This window comes from Protopterus annectens, chromosome 2.part0, assembly GCF_019279795.1.
Source record: "Protopterus annectens isolate FY-2018-M chromosome 2.part0, PAN1.0, whole genome shotgun sequence".
NCBI lineage: Eukaryota > Metazoa > Chordata > Ceratodontiformes > Protopteridae > Protopterus > Protopterus annectens.
In genome coordinates, this window is record NC_056728.1 from 438,869,130 (window position 1) to 438,886,903 (window position 17,774).

Below are 17,774 nucleotides of genomic sequence, written 5' to 3' on the forward strand. Positions count from 1 at the left end.
TCATCACTAAAGAAAGTATTGTAATATGATGGGGAGTGGTGTGGAATACAATGAAATGCATAAACAGATAATACCTGAAGTGATTCCATTAAAGTATTTTGATGTGATTAACTCAATCATATTACAAGTAGATGCTATCAAGACTTCTATCGTTTTGGTGATCCTGAAAGAATGTAGACCAGATGCTTATCAGAAAGCAGCTCTTATAGAACACCAGAGGAGATAATGCTGAGATCCAAAAGGGCTGCTTATCATAAAATATCAATGTGAAATGCTGCAGTGCCACTGGCTCAACAGGGGGCACACTTGTCTTTGGTGCTGGCTTATTAGAAGATTGCAGTTTCTATTTCCACATTAGAGGCTTGAATTCATTTTCAAGCACTGACACTGTAATGCATTGTCTGTGTGTGGGCGGGGGGGGGGGGACTCTGAATGCGCTGTCATTTGAATGAGAAGATAAACTGAGGTTCCATCTACATTATTTGGTGGTAGCTCAGGCAAATGCAAAAAAAAATCCCATGGAACTTATCAAAACGGGTTGAGGTGCTTCGCACAATTCTTCACGCAACATTTGCATTTTGTTTTATTTTTATATATACACTGTTCATTTACACATTATTTGTATTTGTTTCCTTCTTTCAACATTTTCATTTAATATACGTTACCTACAATTTTCAGCCCCCCCCCACTCATGCTGCCATAATCACCTTTAAAGTCTTCTTAAAATAACATCACAGTCCCACATTTTAATGTACAGTAACTCCTCTAACATCTACATTTCCATAAAAGCAATATTGCACTAATCAAATTCTATCCACTTTCTGTATCACACCTTTACTTAATTTTCATATGTCCCATAAAATATAATATCAAATCCATTATCTTAAAGCAGTTATATTAATATTATTTCATGATTTTTCCAAGGCATTTTAAACTTTCCCACATTGTATTAACGCATGTTCAATATCTCCTCTACTTTATATATACTAGGCTTACAGTCTGTTGTTTATACTTTATCTACCTTTCAACATGTAACTTATTTAACATATGTCTCCACAATAAATCTGATTTTCCACAATTATTTTTAACCCTTTTTTATCCTTCTTTTATCACTTTTCTTTTCATTTCACTTAACCCTTCCCAAGGTTTAAAATAATAATTTTCTCAAAGGTACAAAAACTCCAACTCCTGCAATAAATGGACCAAACTGAACAAAATAAAGTAAAAATCCAAGAAAAATTATGGTCCAAAACATGGCCAGAATAACAGCAAGCAGTAGTTTATTTCACATAAAACAGGTAAGGGCTTTCAGGAGTAACAGGCTCGCTTCTTCAGACCTTATACAAAAGCTAAAACATACTGCCTGATTTAAAATCACTTAGCTGCCAGTACACTGTGCTAGAGCAATCACATGACCTGAGCTGATACAAATTAACTTAAAGAAACATATATAAGCAATAACCCACGCCTGGGTGTGGGTAATGCTGGATTTACCCATGGTTGGTGTGGTTTGGTCACGAGGGTGAAGGCCGAGTGGCTAAACAAAGACAACCATGAGTAAATCCATCATTACCCACACCCAGAAGTGGGTTATTGCTATTATACAATGACATTATTTAAGAAAAAAAAAATACTTTTCTTAAATAATGGCATTGTATAATGCCTCCATGCTGCCCTTCTGCGGCTGTCCGGTATCCTGGAGCAGTTCTGATGTACTGCGCATGCGTATGCTTACACAGTACATCAGAGCTGTATGTAGAGGAAGCAATGGAGAAAGGAAGATCTCCCTTCCCTTTTTTAAAGCTGTCTCGCTATGTTAAACGAGTTTAACATAGCGAGACAGCTTTAAAAAAAGGAACGGAGAAAGGAAGATCTCCCTTGCTTTTTTTTAAGATATCTCGCTATGTTAAACTCATTTAACATAGCGAGATTACAGCAACGAAGCTCTTCCATTCTCCGTTGCTGCCTAACACAAAAAAAAAGTAAAGACTTACACTAATGGAAAAAGTCCAGGCGACCGGACCTTTTTCCATTAGTATAAGTCGGATTTACAATGTGCAAGGTTACAATTTACAAGGTTAATCACTTGTTAACAGAGGGGGTGGAGCTAGGAACTAAAATTTCTATTTAAGGAGTAAACTAAAACATTTCAGAGCTTTACCAGAAAGGCTCATCCAGACTCTGCTACACTTTGCTGTGAAGGAAAGGTTAGTTTGCTGTTATTTTTTGTATTACTGTATTGCCTTTCTATATTTTGAATACTGTAGTTTGTTTTCTTTACTTTGTGTTTTGCTTGCATTCTGTTTTAACAGCATATTAAAACTTCAAAAGAGACCACAGCTCTCTCTGTTCTGAGTCAGGCACCACTGTCTTTCTAGTTGCCTGCCTCTTATGTTAATCTGACCATATATCTCATTTCTCTCTACTTTCACTGGCTTATGTGAGTAATCACAAAATCATCATTTTTGAAATCCCACCCCTTCAATTATTTAAATTTATTGGCCATCCTACAGTATTTCATAGTACCAAAATACAAAAGTGACCACCCCTTTCAATCCATCTTGTTGTTTTAAAAATAGTAACTCTCCACTAAACCTTAACTTTTTAAACAGGTAAAACTCAAGTTACCTACTTTCACATCTAACTTCTCTAGTGCACACTGCAGAGTGCATTCTTTTCAATCTTACCTTTAAGCATCCCTGTGACTAGCACTTTCTCTAATACCTGCTGGAAAGCACTAGGAAGCCTTAAACTCATACAAACACTGAACTCTCCTTGTTAACAAGGAGAAATTAATAGTAGGCACTAAACAGCCTATAATTGCAAAGTACCTTGCTAAGGAAACAGCTCCTATACTTTACAAAGAAAAAAAAGCCCCAAACCAAGCATGTCCAAGGGTCAGCTTCCGGTGATTTCTCCTGTCCACCTGGTGAATCTGGGCATACTGGGGCAATGCAGCAATTGCCTCATGTACACAGACAACCCTCTCCTCCTACCACCCAACACTACAACCTGTGAGAGATGCACTTACATAGCCAAAATGGAAGCAAAGCTCTCTCCACCCAAGATTGTGCTAAACAGTCAAGAGGAGAAGGTTAACACCCACACTACATCTCAAGCAACACATAGCCCTTCTAAACCCGCACCACCAACACCCACATATAGCAACACTAAATCCACATATGCAGAGGCCCTTAACTGTAACCTGCCCAAGCAACAAAGACCTCTGAAGCTGAAAGCAAACAAACACCAATCACAACCAATGTGTCACATAGTTCACAACACCAGTGTGCCACCCAGCAACAGCCCCTAAGGCAAGACAATGTACCTAACACTTTAGTCATAGGTGACTCTATAGTCCGGCACACTGATGTCCCTCTCACCAGGTTGAATAAGGAGAAAATTACAGTCAGCTGCCTGTCGGGTGCCAGGATCCGCCACATAACGCATGCACTCAAGTCACTCCACAACAAGTACAAATATGACTCTGTCATTGTCCATGTTGGAGTGAATGACTTGAGACGTACCTCCCTGGACTACATGAAAGAGACATGGAAGAGCTCTCGGATCATGTGGCCCAGGCAGGTATGACCCTAGCCCTGAGTAGCATCCTGCCTTCGCCCAGAATGATACCACAATATAAGGATAAAATGATTGACTTCAACAATTGGCTAAGCTTATGGTGTCATTCAAAGGGGATCCAGTATCTGTCTGCCTGGGATGACATGATTGACAGACCACGATGCTTTGCCAGACATGGTCTGCACCTGTCGCCCCTGGGATTCAGGTTACTGGCTAAGGCTCTTGCCACCCCTATAGTGCCTTTTTTAGGCAAACTTCAAAGGACAAAACCACCACCGTAACAGGTACAAGCATGCAAAATCTGAAGGTAATGCTACTCAATGCTAGAAGTCTAAACCTCAAAATGCACTCTCTCGAGGCACTCCTAAAAATGGAGAACATCGATATCTGTGCAGTAACTGAGACCTGGTTCAAGGCTCCAGAGAGCACCCCTGCAATACCAGGCTACAACTCTTACCACACTTTTTGGCCACCAAACCAGGACTGAAACACTAAAGGTGGAGGAGTGTCAATATTCACCAAGGATATTCACACCACCAGGCTAGTTGGCCAACACAATGTGTCTGAAATTCTCCAAGTGCAACTAACACTAGGTAAGACTGCAATCCAAATTGTAGCTTGCTACAGATCCCCCACCATACCCCAAGATTCTCACTACACCTTTCTAAACATATTGGAAAATATTAAGATAGAACCAAACACCCTAATACTGGGTGATTTTAACTACCCTGCCATTAACTGGGAAAACTACTCATGTCCCAACACCTTTGCACAACGGTTCTTGGAATTCATAAATTCCAATGCCCTGGATCAACTAATCCATAGTCCCACCAGGGCTCCAATATCCTAGACCTGGTCATTACCAACATGGGAAATCAATGCTCCATACCTATGGTCACCCCTCGTTAGTCAGGTCTGACCATAAGCTAATCACCCTTAACATCCACATCCCACCCCACCCCCAGTAAAGAAACCACCATAAAAACTTCTCCAAAGCCAACTTCATGCTACTCAAGTCAGAAGTGACAAACTTCATAACACCCATGCAGATGGGAACTGAAAGTTCAACTGCTGAATCCTACACTAAGGCACTGTACAAGCACATCCACTCATGCATGAATCGTGCCATCCCAAATAGAACCAAAATGCTCTCATCCAAAAAAAGGAAGCCAATCTGGTGGTCCCCTGCCATAAACAAACTTTACAACAAAAGGAAGAAACTTTTGCAGAAAAGAGGAAAATCCCAGGATGCAAAAAACTCCCTTACTAGCCTCAGTAAGAAACTGAGATGCCTCATAAAATCCTCCAAAGCTAGTTACGAAAATAAAATTGCCAAAGATTCCAAAGACAACCACAAAGCATTCTATAACTATGTCAAGAATCTAAATGGCAATGCTCAGATCTGCTGTGAGCTAAAACAGAATGGCATTAAATATACTGATCCAAAGGATATTGCCAATATCCTGGCAGATCGATTCAGTGCCAACTTCACCCCCTCACCCCTAAATGGCCCATCTCAATACCGGAAGATTGCCAAATTCCAGTAATAACGGCCACACAGGTACAAAACACACTCTCTAAAGCCAAGAATACAGCATCCATGGGACCAGATGACATCCCGGGCTGTGTACTACATGAACTACAATATGAACTGGCACCTCACCTAAGTGTCATGTTTAATCATAGCCTCACCTCAGGTTTCGTGCCCACTGAGTGGCGCAGAGCTACAGTTATCCCAATCCACAAGGGGGGATCCACCTTGGATCCTGGAAACTACCGTCCCATCAGTCTGACAAGCCTTATCTGCAAGGCCATGGAGCGTATTATCATGGAACTTATAAACAAAGACATTGGCAACCTTCAAACAGTGGACCCCACCCAGTTGGGGTTTGTGAAGGGCCGATCTTGTCTCCTGAACCTGATTGACTTCTTTGAATCAGTCTCCAGAGCCATGGACAAGGGTAAGGTGGTCCACACAGCCTATCTAGACCTTGCCAAGGCCTTTGACACCATCCCCCACTCTGGAATCATAGATAAACTTACTAAGTTGGGCATTAATCCCTATGTCACCCAATGGGTTGCTAAATGGCTTACTGATAGAACCCACACTGTAAAAGTAGCCGACTCCAAATCCAGCTCCAGACAAGTGACAAGTGGAGTACCTCAGGGTTCAGTCCTGGGGCCGCTCTTGTTTGGCATCTACTTCTCTGAAGTACAGGTCAACACTAAGGGACTCTGGCTAACAAAGTTTGCAGATGACTGCAAACTGGGAGCCATTATTGAATCCCAAATGATGTGGATACTCTACAAAAGGGCCTTACAGAAACAGATGCTTGGTGCCAGAGCCATGGGCTCAAGCTCAATGCCAAGAAATGTATTGTTATCCCCTTTGGGAAAAAACATGTATCCATGAATTACCATATAGGTGGCAGTACACTAAACACAGAAAGTGTGATAAGAGACTTAGGGACACAGGTGGACAGTGGTCTCACCTTCGATAACCACATCGCCACAACAGTCAGGAAATCCTTCTATGTGGCACACCTCATCACGAAGGGCTTTTCATCCAGAAAAAGGAGGTCATTGTCCCACTGTACTCATCCCTCATTAGACCCATTATAGAATACAACGCCCCATTTGGTATGTACCTCTCAAGACATCTGCAACAACTGGAAAGGCCTCAGAAATACCTCACTAAAAGAATCACAGGCCTAAAGCAGATGCCCTCGCTGACCGCCTTAAAAACTCCAGCTATACTCTGTCGCATATCGTCTACTCAGAGGCGATCTCTGCTTAACATACAAGGCCATGTCAAACCCAGAGCTGTTGGACATGCTACACTTAAAGAAATCCCAATCCCTCAGAGCTACACGCTCCAGGGATCTAAACCTTGTCATCACAATAAACAAAACATGCTGGAGGGATAGGTTCCTGACCCAGAGACTCCCCAGACTCTGGAATAGATTGCCCATACATGTCAAGCAGAGTGCCTCTTTGGACCTCTTCAAGAGGAACCTTGACGATTGGATGGGAGAAAGGAAATTCACCCCAGGGATCATGTCAGTCGCCCTGCTAGACAGGGGTCCAGGAAAGTAAATAATGTGGGAAGAAATAGCCAGGGAATTGTTATGGCTAGGCTTGTATAGGCCCTAGGGCTGATAGCCTAGTACCAACCTATGAACCTATGAACCTATGCACGCTGACCAATCAGCGTGCACATTTTGGAATATTAATGGGGGGGGGGTCATTGTATAATACTATATAACATTGTTGCAATATTCAGAAGCACTCAGCTGTCTATACAAACTGCAAAACATGCTCTGAATTGCTACATTAGATACAAAGTTTCACAACTAATACAAGTTATTTCTTAGGAAAACATATTAAAATGTTCAAGATCGCTCAACTACTTATGCAAACTACAAAGCATGATCTAATCTGCTGCACATTAGATAAAAAGTTCCTGCACTGATACAAATAATTAAATCACGCTGTCTCCATGTTCAAAAATTGCCCAGTTACCTATGCAAACTTCAGAATAAACAAAATTCACACAACGGATGAGTAAAAAGGGGGGGGGGGATTCCTGTAGGCAAATGAATGTAAATAAAACTGTAGCATTGTTCATTCCTGAAACAGCTGAAAAAACATATGTTCATCAAACATCATACATACAGACAAATATATTAAAATTCAACTTGCATATCTCAATATGCAGTGATGTAAAATGAGTGGGTAAAAGGCATATATCCAAGAACATTCTAATATAAAAAATACATACTGCTACTACTCTGCCATTCATTTATACAATGGCCTTGTTTTCAGTATTGGTCTCAGCGGAACTACTCCATTTAGACCTGGCCATACATCAGCTCGAAACCTGATCATCCATTTTGTTTCTGTAACCTCTGTGTGATTTCTCATATCACCCAAATGCTGACCCTGTCAATGCCCCTGTTCTTAATTTCATGCTCACTTCACTGGAACCTTCTTTTTTATACAGTTCTGAACTAAATGTGATGAGCTCCCACCAAAAAAAACGTGATTTTGGCTGCCCCCATACTGTGGTGTTCTCTTCGTTTATTTACTACAACACTCAGTGAATGCAACACATTTCTTTCTTTAATTTAATCCAAACTCCATTACATACTTTATCAATAGCACAAATGATGTTCTTTGTATTGATCACTGCTGTAGTAGCCTTAGCTATATGGGTTATATCCTGCAAAGAACATAACAGCAGGAAAGCTTCCAAAGCTTCAGGGCGCCTTCCATGTGTCAAACTGTCAAGTAGCTTGAGCTGAGCTGACTAAGAGACAAGTTTGGGTGTGAAGCTCTTCAGAGCTTTCTTACCAGCAGAGAGAAGGTAGAGCCTGAAATGAGAAGGATATGAATAGAAAAAAATAAATGTCCACACCCTGGCATAAAAAAACGCACCAAAAAACAAGGGGATGGAGGGAGGGAGGGAGGGAGGGAGGGAGGGAGAGGCTTTTGCAGCAATGATCATTCGAACATCTATTGTTATGGTACATTCAGATTTCATAAATGTACTATGTTCTTTATATTGAGCACTGCTGCAGTAGCCTTAGCTACATGGGTAGATCACCATAGGTAACTATATTTACGATGTGGAAAGGGAAGGGTCTAGGAGCACCTAGAGAATGGTCCTAGCAAAGCATGATCTAGACCTAGAGAAGGAATCTCTTATACTTTGTAAATGTATGTACAGAGGACCAAGTAGCCACTTTTAGAATATTTCTAGAACCCAACCCTTTCCAAAAAAACATAGAAGAAACCAAGGTCCTTGTAGAGTGGACCTTGACCCTGTCTGAAATAGATTTGTCATGGTGAGTATAGCTAAAGATAATAGCCTTAGACAATCATTTAAAAATAATCTTCACAACAAATAAAATAAAAAATAAAATATAAAATATAAACGACCAGCAAAACCAGGATCCAGCACTGTAAACATTTAATTCAATCTCTAGCGCCTCGGCAATAGCCTTCTAATTACTTCTTATTACCCAATTGAAAACCATCACATTTCAGTAAAAATCTATTCTCTTGGAGGTCATTTAAAAAGTCTCTGACTTCTTGCTTACCCCCTTTGCCTATAAAAATGAAGTTGTCAATATATCTACCATATTTTACCACATACTTTTTAAAGAATTCCTTCTGATAAAGGAATTCCAACTCAAAAAATCACATCATAATACTGGCATGCATAGGGGCAAAATCCGCCACCATGGCTGTGCCTTTCAATTGATGAAATATTTGATTATCAAATTCAAAACAGTTATTTTAAATGAAATTCTATTAATTCAATTATATAATATGCAAGGGGACTATCCCCCAGAGTTTTATATAATGCTTCTAACCCATACTGGTGACTAATGCTTGTATATAAACTTTTCACATCTGCTGTCAGCCAATACATATCTTTAGTCCATTCAAAGGGTAATACCCGCTCTAAAAAGTCAGCACTGTCTTTAATATAAGAACTTTGTTTAATAACATATGGTAAAAGAAAACCATGTTAAAATATACCCATATTATTTAGAAAATAATTACAAGCAGACACAATAGGACGGCCCGGTGGATGTTGAATGTCCTTATGTATCTTGGGCAAGCAATAAAATTTAGCTAGCTCACAATTATCAGTATTAAATTTTTTATCTACATCATCCTTTGTAAAATATCCCAAACGTTCTCCCTTCTGCAGTAAATTTCAAAATTTTTGAATTGCTCCTTCATATTCTTTAACAGTACACAGTCTATAACTCTCAACATCATTTAAATGCTCAAAACACATCTGAACATATTGTGAAAAGTGCATTAAGACAACTTTGTTCCCTTTATCTGCTGGTTTTATAACCAGATCTTAATTTTTACTAAGTTGTTGTAATGCCTTCCACTCTGATTTAGTTAAATTATATTGCATGCACTGTTTTTTATTATTAAAATTTGAATATAAGAATTAGATTGCAAAATCCACCATGGTTGCAAAGTTCTGTATACCTTCATGTGTAAATAGTGGTATAAATTGACTTTTAACTGAAATTTTAGATGCATTTAACCTACAGTAAGCATTGAAAACTTCTAAACTTTCATCATTTGAGGCACAGGAATAAAAACTATCTTCTGAATCAGTTGAAAAAGACACATGACTGTCTAAATCATTAATTAAACTGTTAACATTTTGTTTCTCTCTAAAAAAAATGCTAAATGCAGTTTCCGTATTAAACAGTACATATCTTTCTTAATTATATGCAATCTAGGCATAACAGTCAGAACAAAGTTTAAACCATGATTTAGCACAGAAAATGCAGCTTCACTCAATTTACACCCGGACAAATTCACTACATATGCATCAACACTATTTGTTCAGTTATTATTTCACATTACAGTCTCTAAACAAGCCGTTTTGGAATCAGTTCCATCTAACTCTTTTATACCTTTGTTGTACTGCTGGCTGTCCATCAAACTGCTGCCTATTTCCCGGTTCTGGAACCATATTACCACTTGTGGTTGTCACTCTGTCTGAAAATTCAGATCTTTTGTTTTTGCAAAATGTCCGCTGCAGATAACGTGCATACTGGGCTGCTGGAAGTCCAGGATAGTCACCAGATTCACTCTCCCACTCCGTAGAGACATCCAAGCCCACGCTCGAGCCGCCATTATGTCTCTGGTCTTCTTCCTGATCAGCAAACCGAACGCCTCTCTGCCATTGCTTGTTATTGGTTAGCCGGGAAATGGCCGAACCATTACCATAATCCTTGATATCTCGGTTCAACTTGTATTTTTTTGTGTTAAGCAGTTCCTTTTCAAAGTCTGTCAGTTTATTTTGTATATCATGTAAGCACTGTTCCATATGTTCAACCCCCAGTACATTGGATAATGATTCACAGGTACAGGCAATATCAGTTTGAAGTTTTGCCTGTTTTAATCTGTCTCTCTCAACCAGTATATTAATCCATTCAGTTGAACATCTGTGGGCAGTGGCTACCCATCTAGACTGAAATTTCTTATCATTTTGATCTTGCATATCAAAAGGGATTGTAAGGTTTTTAAAGGCTCTTAAGCCATGAGGTGTAATATCTAATTCCAGATATCTCTGCAAACTAAGATAGTTTAAATGAACTGCTAACTCTTTTGTCATTAGTCTGTCAAATTTGACAAATACCTCTTTTGTTTCAGCAGATAAAGAGCTGCCTGCTCATTGTTCAATACAGGAAAAAGGGTTGTTAATTCTTCTTTGTTGTTCTTTTTGTAGGAACTTCTTCCAAAAATTAGTTTGTTCTTCCTGAGTTGGTCGCACACCTATTCTTTCACCCAGGGACATGGTAAATTGTTCTATGGTAGTCTGACTAGAGTCCATAGACACTAGCCTAAGAATTTTAGCCACTGTAAGTGACGGATCACTGGACATGAATAATCTTCACAACAAATAAAATAAAAAATAAAATATAACATATAAATGACCAGCAAAACCAGGATCCACCACTATAAAAGTTTAATCCAACCTCTAGCGCCTTGGCAATAGCCTTCCAAGGAGAATACAAACAGAAAAAATGCAACACATATTTATACAATAAAGTTAAATTAATCAATTAATCAATCAAACAATTATACAATTAAAACACTTAGAATTTAAATAAAAACTCTCCAGTTACATTCTGTATTCATGCCCCCAGGGGCTAAAGTGCTATATTTTAATAAAAAAAGAGTTTCCTTGTACAAAAGCTTTTTCTTTATATTTATTATTATATTATATTATACTGAGTGTTAGGAATATGTTCTAAAATTGTCCCTAATAAACCTTGCGGGTTGCTATCATGATGTTTAATATATAATCATTTAAAAATAGTCTGTTTTGGCACCGGTTGTCCCTTCTTCTTACCTTTGCAAAAAATAAAGAACTGAGTCAATGAAATGAAATATTTAGTTCTGTCAAGATAGTACCTGAGTTGTCTGTAGGTATCCAAGGTATGGAGTATCCTTACTCCCTCATTATCAGGTTCAGGAAAGAAAATGGAGAGATGAATAGCTTGACTTAAAGTAAATGTAGATACCAACTTAGGCATGAAAGAAGGATTAGTTCACAAAGAACCTTGTCCTTGTGGAAAAAGAGTAGGGTTGACTAATCAGAAGAGCTTGAAACTGAGATACCTTTTTTGCAGAGCTCAAAGCAATCAATAAAATTGTTTTCCATATTAAGAACCTCAAGTCAGCCAGATTAGCTAGTTCAAATGGAGCAAGTACTAATTTCTCTAACACAAAATTAAGATCCCAAGGAGGGGCAACTGGATTACTTGGAGTCCTCATAAGCAAAACCCCTTTCAAGAACATTTTGAAGTACGATTGCCTTGAAAGAGGAGGATCCATGGGCAGACATGCTGAAATGACCAATAAATTAATCTTGATAGAGGAATAAGAAAGGCCATAGGATAGTAACTCACAAATATTGTAAAACCAGTGAACAACTAGCCCTGAATGGGTGCTGGTTATGTTGTTAGCAGCAACAAGAAAACCTTTTCCATTTACTAATATACAATTTTCTACTATCAGGCTTTCTTGCCTCTATCAGTACCTGCTGCACATCCACAGAAAAAAGGTGCCTAAAAGGAATTAAGACCCTATTGGATATGCATGTATTTGTTTAAAATAGAAATACTCACAAGATGTATGCAAATTGCTAGTCAGCTGTCAAAGGGCTGTAAATAGAGGAACAGGCTACTAACCTTATTACCTTACTTTCATCTGATAATGTGATTTCAGTGCAAAAAAGAGAGTCAAAGCCAATCAGTCTAGAGAAAATTTCTTCTACAACAAAAGAGCAAAGCATGTTCATCTATAAAATAGAAAAATGGAGTGAAAATACAGCCAAGTTCCACAAAAACAACCAAAAGTAGTGGTTATGAAGAAATAGGAGCAGCTAAGATCTTTTTTCATCATTTATATTGACATTGAAAAGTTGCTATGAACAGACCAGCCATTAGTTCAAAATGACCATCTCACAGACAGCGTGATGAGTACAAGGGGTGTATTTGAGAAGCCTCATCTAAGAGTTATACAGAGGAATGCCTAGAAAGAGATATCCAAGAATGTGCCTACAAAAGCTTTTCTAGGAGCATAAGTGAACAAACCAAGAATTCATCTCAATGTGATAGACTGTCTAAAGGAAATATTCTTGGTATTGTTCAAAGTATGTCAGCTGTGGAAGTTTAGACCATGGACTTCCCCAGACATTTGAAATATTGTAGATTAAGAAAGCCAGCAAGCTATTCAGACAGTAGCAGGGACTGAGAAGTATTGAACCACATTCCATAATTGCATAGTTTGGTGATAACTTGTGTTTAGGCCAACAAGGCTAAATTAGAGCATAGGACTATAAGGAATGTACTAAAAGCATAATGTCCTTCTCGGGTAACAAAGGATTTCTCAAATATTGACAATGATTCTGCAATTTGGATCTAGATAGGGCGGGAGTTTATTGCATTATCTAGCCACTAATATGAAGTTTCATCTCTTAACAGTGTTAAACCTTTACATTTTACACATGACATTAGAGGCAAGTAAGTGTCTGGTGCTGTGTACTACTTTAATAACAGCCTGAATCACTCATTATCAGCAGCCCAGTATGATAAGTATAATCTACCCTTTATGTAACAGTATGAGATGGAGAAAAGACCAGGGGAATTTATTTTTTCTTGGTAAGACATTTCTTTGCAGGTTGAAATTTTTTTTGTAAATTTCCTTTGAGCACATTCTAAAGCCAGTAAGTTCCCTTTGGAATAAGAACCTCGTAAGTAATTTGTATGATCTCATACTTGTAAATTTATGCAAAAATGCTTAACTGAGTAAAGAAAGAAATACAGAAAAAGCAAGACTGAACAATATAGTTCTATGGACAGATCCTGGAGGACATTAAAGCAATAGGGCTCCACTCTGAAGTGCGACCTTTTTTTACCAGTAAACCATCTGACATATTGTTTTCTCTCAGATAATCAGGAAGAAATCCAACTAACAAGTAAGGGTTAATACCTTGAGCAATAAAACATTATCAAAAGCTTTATCAAAGACCATAAATAATGATAGCACTAAGTTCCATGTCTATAACTAAGATCACAAGTGCATAAAACTGTGCTAAATATCATAATATTGATCGATGCTTCAAAAAGCCATGCTGTGTGATGTCAGTGGAACTACCTACTGATTACTGATCTCAAAAAGAAACAGAAAATATCTTTCAAACCATTTATAGAAGGTTGATATAAGACTAATTGGTCTATAGTTGTCGCTCATCCTTACACACACCTCTCCATACTAACCAGGACATCATTAGCTAAATTCCATGACGGAGGAACAAAAACAACTCTATAATAAGAAACCGAATAGGGTCATAAGAGGTTAAACAAGACAATCCCACAAGAAAGTAAGAAATTGTCTGGGGAGACTGTCAGATCCCATGACACAACTAGATCCTGTTTTCTTGAGTGATGACATGAAAATATCCTTTTTTTAACTATTAGATAGTTGGGGAAAACAAATGTACTGTTTGCATGCTTCTATCAATGTTGCATCCTACTGAAACTAGACCGATAAAATAATGATTAAATAAATGCATCAGACTGGCAGAATTTTCACTATTGGACCAGCACAATCAATATGTTTTTTTTTTTTGACCGAGGACAGATCATAAACTTAAAATCCTCTTCGTCTTTGTTTTGAATTAGCTAGATGATATTCAAAGTTGCTAATACATACCAAAACAGCTTGTAATAATTGCTTAGCTACCTTGTAATATTCTTAGTTGACACAATGTTATACGTTCTGTATACTTTAAATGTAGGCCTCTTCCTCTTAACCAGCTTGGTAAGTCTGATATGTCACAGGGGAGAAAGATTATTTCTAAATACCTTTTTCCTTGTAATACAGTGAGAGAGAAGGGTGTTAATTTATTTACTTAAAGTAAGGCTAGTTATGCCCTTTTATATCACAGTTACCTATTACCCAATCTATATTTGTTATGACTGATATCAGCCTAATCAAATCTTAATTACTCAGATTGTAAATGGCAGAAGATCTAATGTTGCCTCCAGAGAACAATATGGCAAAATCCAGAGCCATGTGATCACAAATACTGGAAGGTAGAACATGTCTGAAGTTTAATTCTTAGTTAGGATTGTTAGTGAATAGCAAGTCCAAACTACTGTTATTCCATGTTGGAAATGTTACAGATAGTGAATAATCATACAGAAACATCTGCTCAAGAAATTCTGATTCCTTATAAGATTCACTGTTGGTTTGAGTCCAGTTAATGTGAGGATAATTACACTTGCCTACAACTGCACAATGTTTGCAAGACAGCTGGAAAAGAAGAATACTTGGTGGTCAACATTATGGTTAAGGCCCTGACCCTTTATTTCATTATCAATTTCAACAAGTAATATTTCTGAGACGATGTCAGAAAAAGTCTAGCATACAATTCAGTACTGATAAAAATTAGGACTCCACCATCGGTACAGTTTGTACGTAAATAAGCACAATTTTGAAATCCAGGGAGATATGTATCTTCACTTTGTCAGGCTTCAGTAATTGTAACAATTTTGAAAGAGTACAGAGCTGCTAAGAGTTGATGTTCATTAAACTTGCTTGTAAGGCTCTATGCATGTATGTAGTACACATTCAAAAGAATGAATATCTGCTGATCTTGTCTTGCAGGCCGTAGAAGATGAGTCTATGAGCATAAAAAAGAAAAAAAAAGAATCTCAATAAGAGAATTAGAAAAGGCCTTGCCACCTTTGAAGCAAAGATAAAATTTATGTGGTTCAGAGTTGTTACATCCCTTGCCCAAATCCTCACAGTGTTTAACAGCAATGATTATGATCATGACAAAACTTCGATAAACAAACTTATGGAGACAAGCTTTAGTAAAATAATATTCATTAAGCATAGGACTAGGGAGAATCTCACTGAAAGCTAAAGCATGTATGCATTTAGTGCAGTAATTATGCTCTAATATTCAGAAAACCCAAGCTAGTTAGGTGCTTCTTTGGTGTGAAACCCAATATTAACAGCACTTAAACAATTGTTATGCACCTTTCTAAGTTCTGTTAATATTGGGTTTTGTACCAGGCACTAAGTACTGTCAGTGCCAACTGACAAATGACACTGGCAGAAGTAAAACCAGCTCTGTATGCCTCTCAACTGTCCCTGAGCTCATCTCACATTTTTGTCTCGTCCCTTTTAATCTTGCTTGACTTTCTGGCAAATTATTGAGAATCATACAATGACTGGCCATAACATTCAAAAATGACCATTCTGATTGGACAGACCAACCAGCGTGTCCAATGTAAATTGAAGATATACCAGTAGAAAAAAGTCCGGTCACCTGGACTTTCTTCTATTAATACATGCTATAATTTACTAACTATTCTTGACCGGAAAAAAAAATAAAATAAAATATGATACCTAAATTAGTGAGCTTGTCTACAATCTCTGAGTGGGGGTATTTTATCAAAAGGCTTGACCAGGTCCCAGTAAACAGTGTGCACAGTCTTACCTTCAACCATTGCTTTGGTGACCTTCTCAAAGAAGTCCACTATATTTAATAGGCATGACCTTCCTTTAACAAAGCCAAACTGTGATGGGTCCAACATTTGCACGTTATGTATGTCCTCACATTATCTCCCTGATGATTCTTTCCACAGCCATACATATGAGCTGGTCAGACTTACTAACATGTAGTTACCTGGATCAGTGGTTGGACCTCCTTTGTGCAGGGGAATGACAGTAGCCATCTTCCACTCCTTGGGTACAAAACCTGACTGTAGGCTCCAGTTGAAAAGGGATTCAAGTGAACCAGAGAGGTGATATTTCATGCTATTTAGTAAGCATCCTGGGATGTTATTGGGGGTGCATTGATGCAGTCTTTTATATCTTGGAAAGTGCATTGATGAACTGTTCCCTTGTAAAGGTTGGGGGTATTGTGGTATGTGATATATTCCTTTGGACTATCTGGGGGAGTAACTAGAAGTCAGAATCAAACTCTGTACCTTGTATGTGTGAGGTGAGTGAGTTGAAGATCTTAACCATTATGCCAACCCCTCTCATCACAGTTATGGCTACAGATATAAGGACTCAGGCCCCCAGTGATGTCTAAAGACTGCCCCCTTAAATAAATGAATTTGACTGACTAAATCACTTCAAAAAGAAAAGTAAAGAATAACATGCAAATTGCTTCACCTGTCAAACTCTTATGCAAGAAAGCAAACAGTAAACAAAGCAATGGATTAAACGAATGCCCACTCATAGTGGCAGGTACTGATGTAAGCTCACAAGCCGCCAGTGATGTCTAAATAGTGTCTGCCTAGTTAAATGAATCTGACTGCCTAAAATACTTCAAAAGTAAAATAAAAGAAAATAATAAAATGCAAATCACTTCTCCTGCCAAAGACATACGCAGGGAAGCAATAGTAAACAACATTTCTGCACTGTGTTTGAAATGTGGTGCTATAAAAGTTATGTCAGTAAAGTGTGTTTAACTTTGTTCATGAAACATTGAAATTAAAGCATGAAAGCATGTTGGAATGTCCTTGTATTTTGGAAATCTAAAATAGCGAAATGCGTAATGACCTTCTATTAATGCAATGCTGTGAAATGCATCCATGAATAATATAGAATAATTAAAAGACTTCCTCATAGATTAAGTGTGGCTCTTTTCCTTAAAAGACAGGGATGTGATATACAGGTATATAGCTGTGGATCATATTTACAAGCTACTCAGGTAGCTGGGCAGCAACAGACAATCTTTATATTATTATACCACTTGTTTTAAATCCATACAACATATTATTTAAAGCAGGGTGAGTTGTAGTTCACAATGGACTCATTATAGGAATATGCATTTTAAATTTATAGGTCTGTGCTCTATCATTATGCAAAGGCATTTCCTTTCCCCTCTGTTTCACCCCAGTGGAGTTGAGAGAAGAAAAAGTAGTGCAACTTTTTATTATGATTACTGATTTTATGTGCTTCTTCTATATATTATGTGCTTCTAATATATAATATTATGCTTTAGATGGTCTTTTCTACTGGTATCAACATTAACAAATGTGGAAAATTTAACTAGATCCATTAAAAAGCTTGAAGACATGTTTTCCCTGGTATGACCTGCAATTTTATGATAA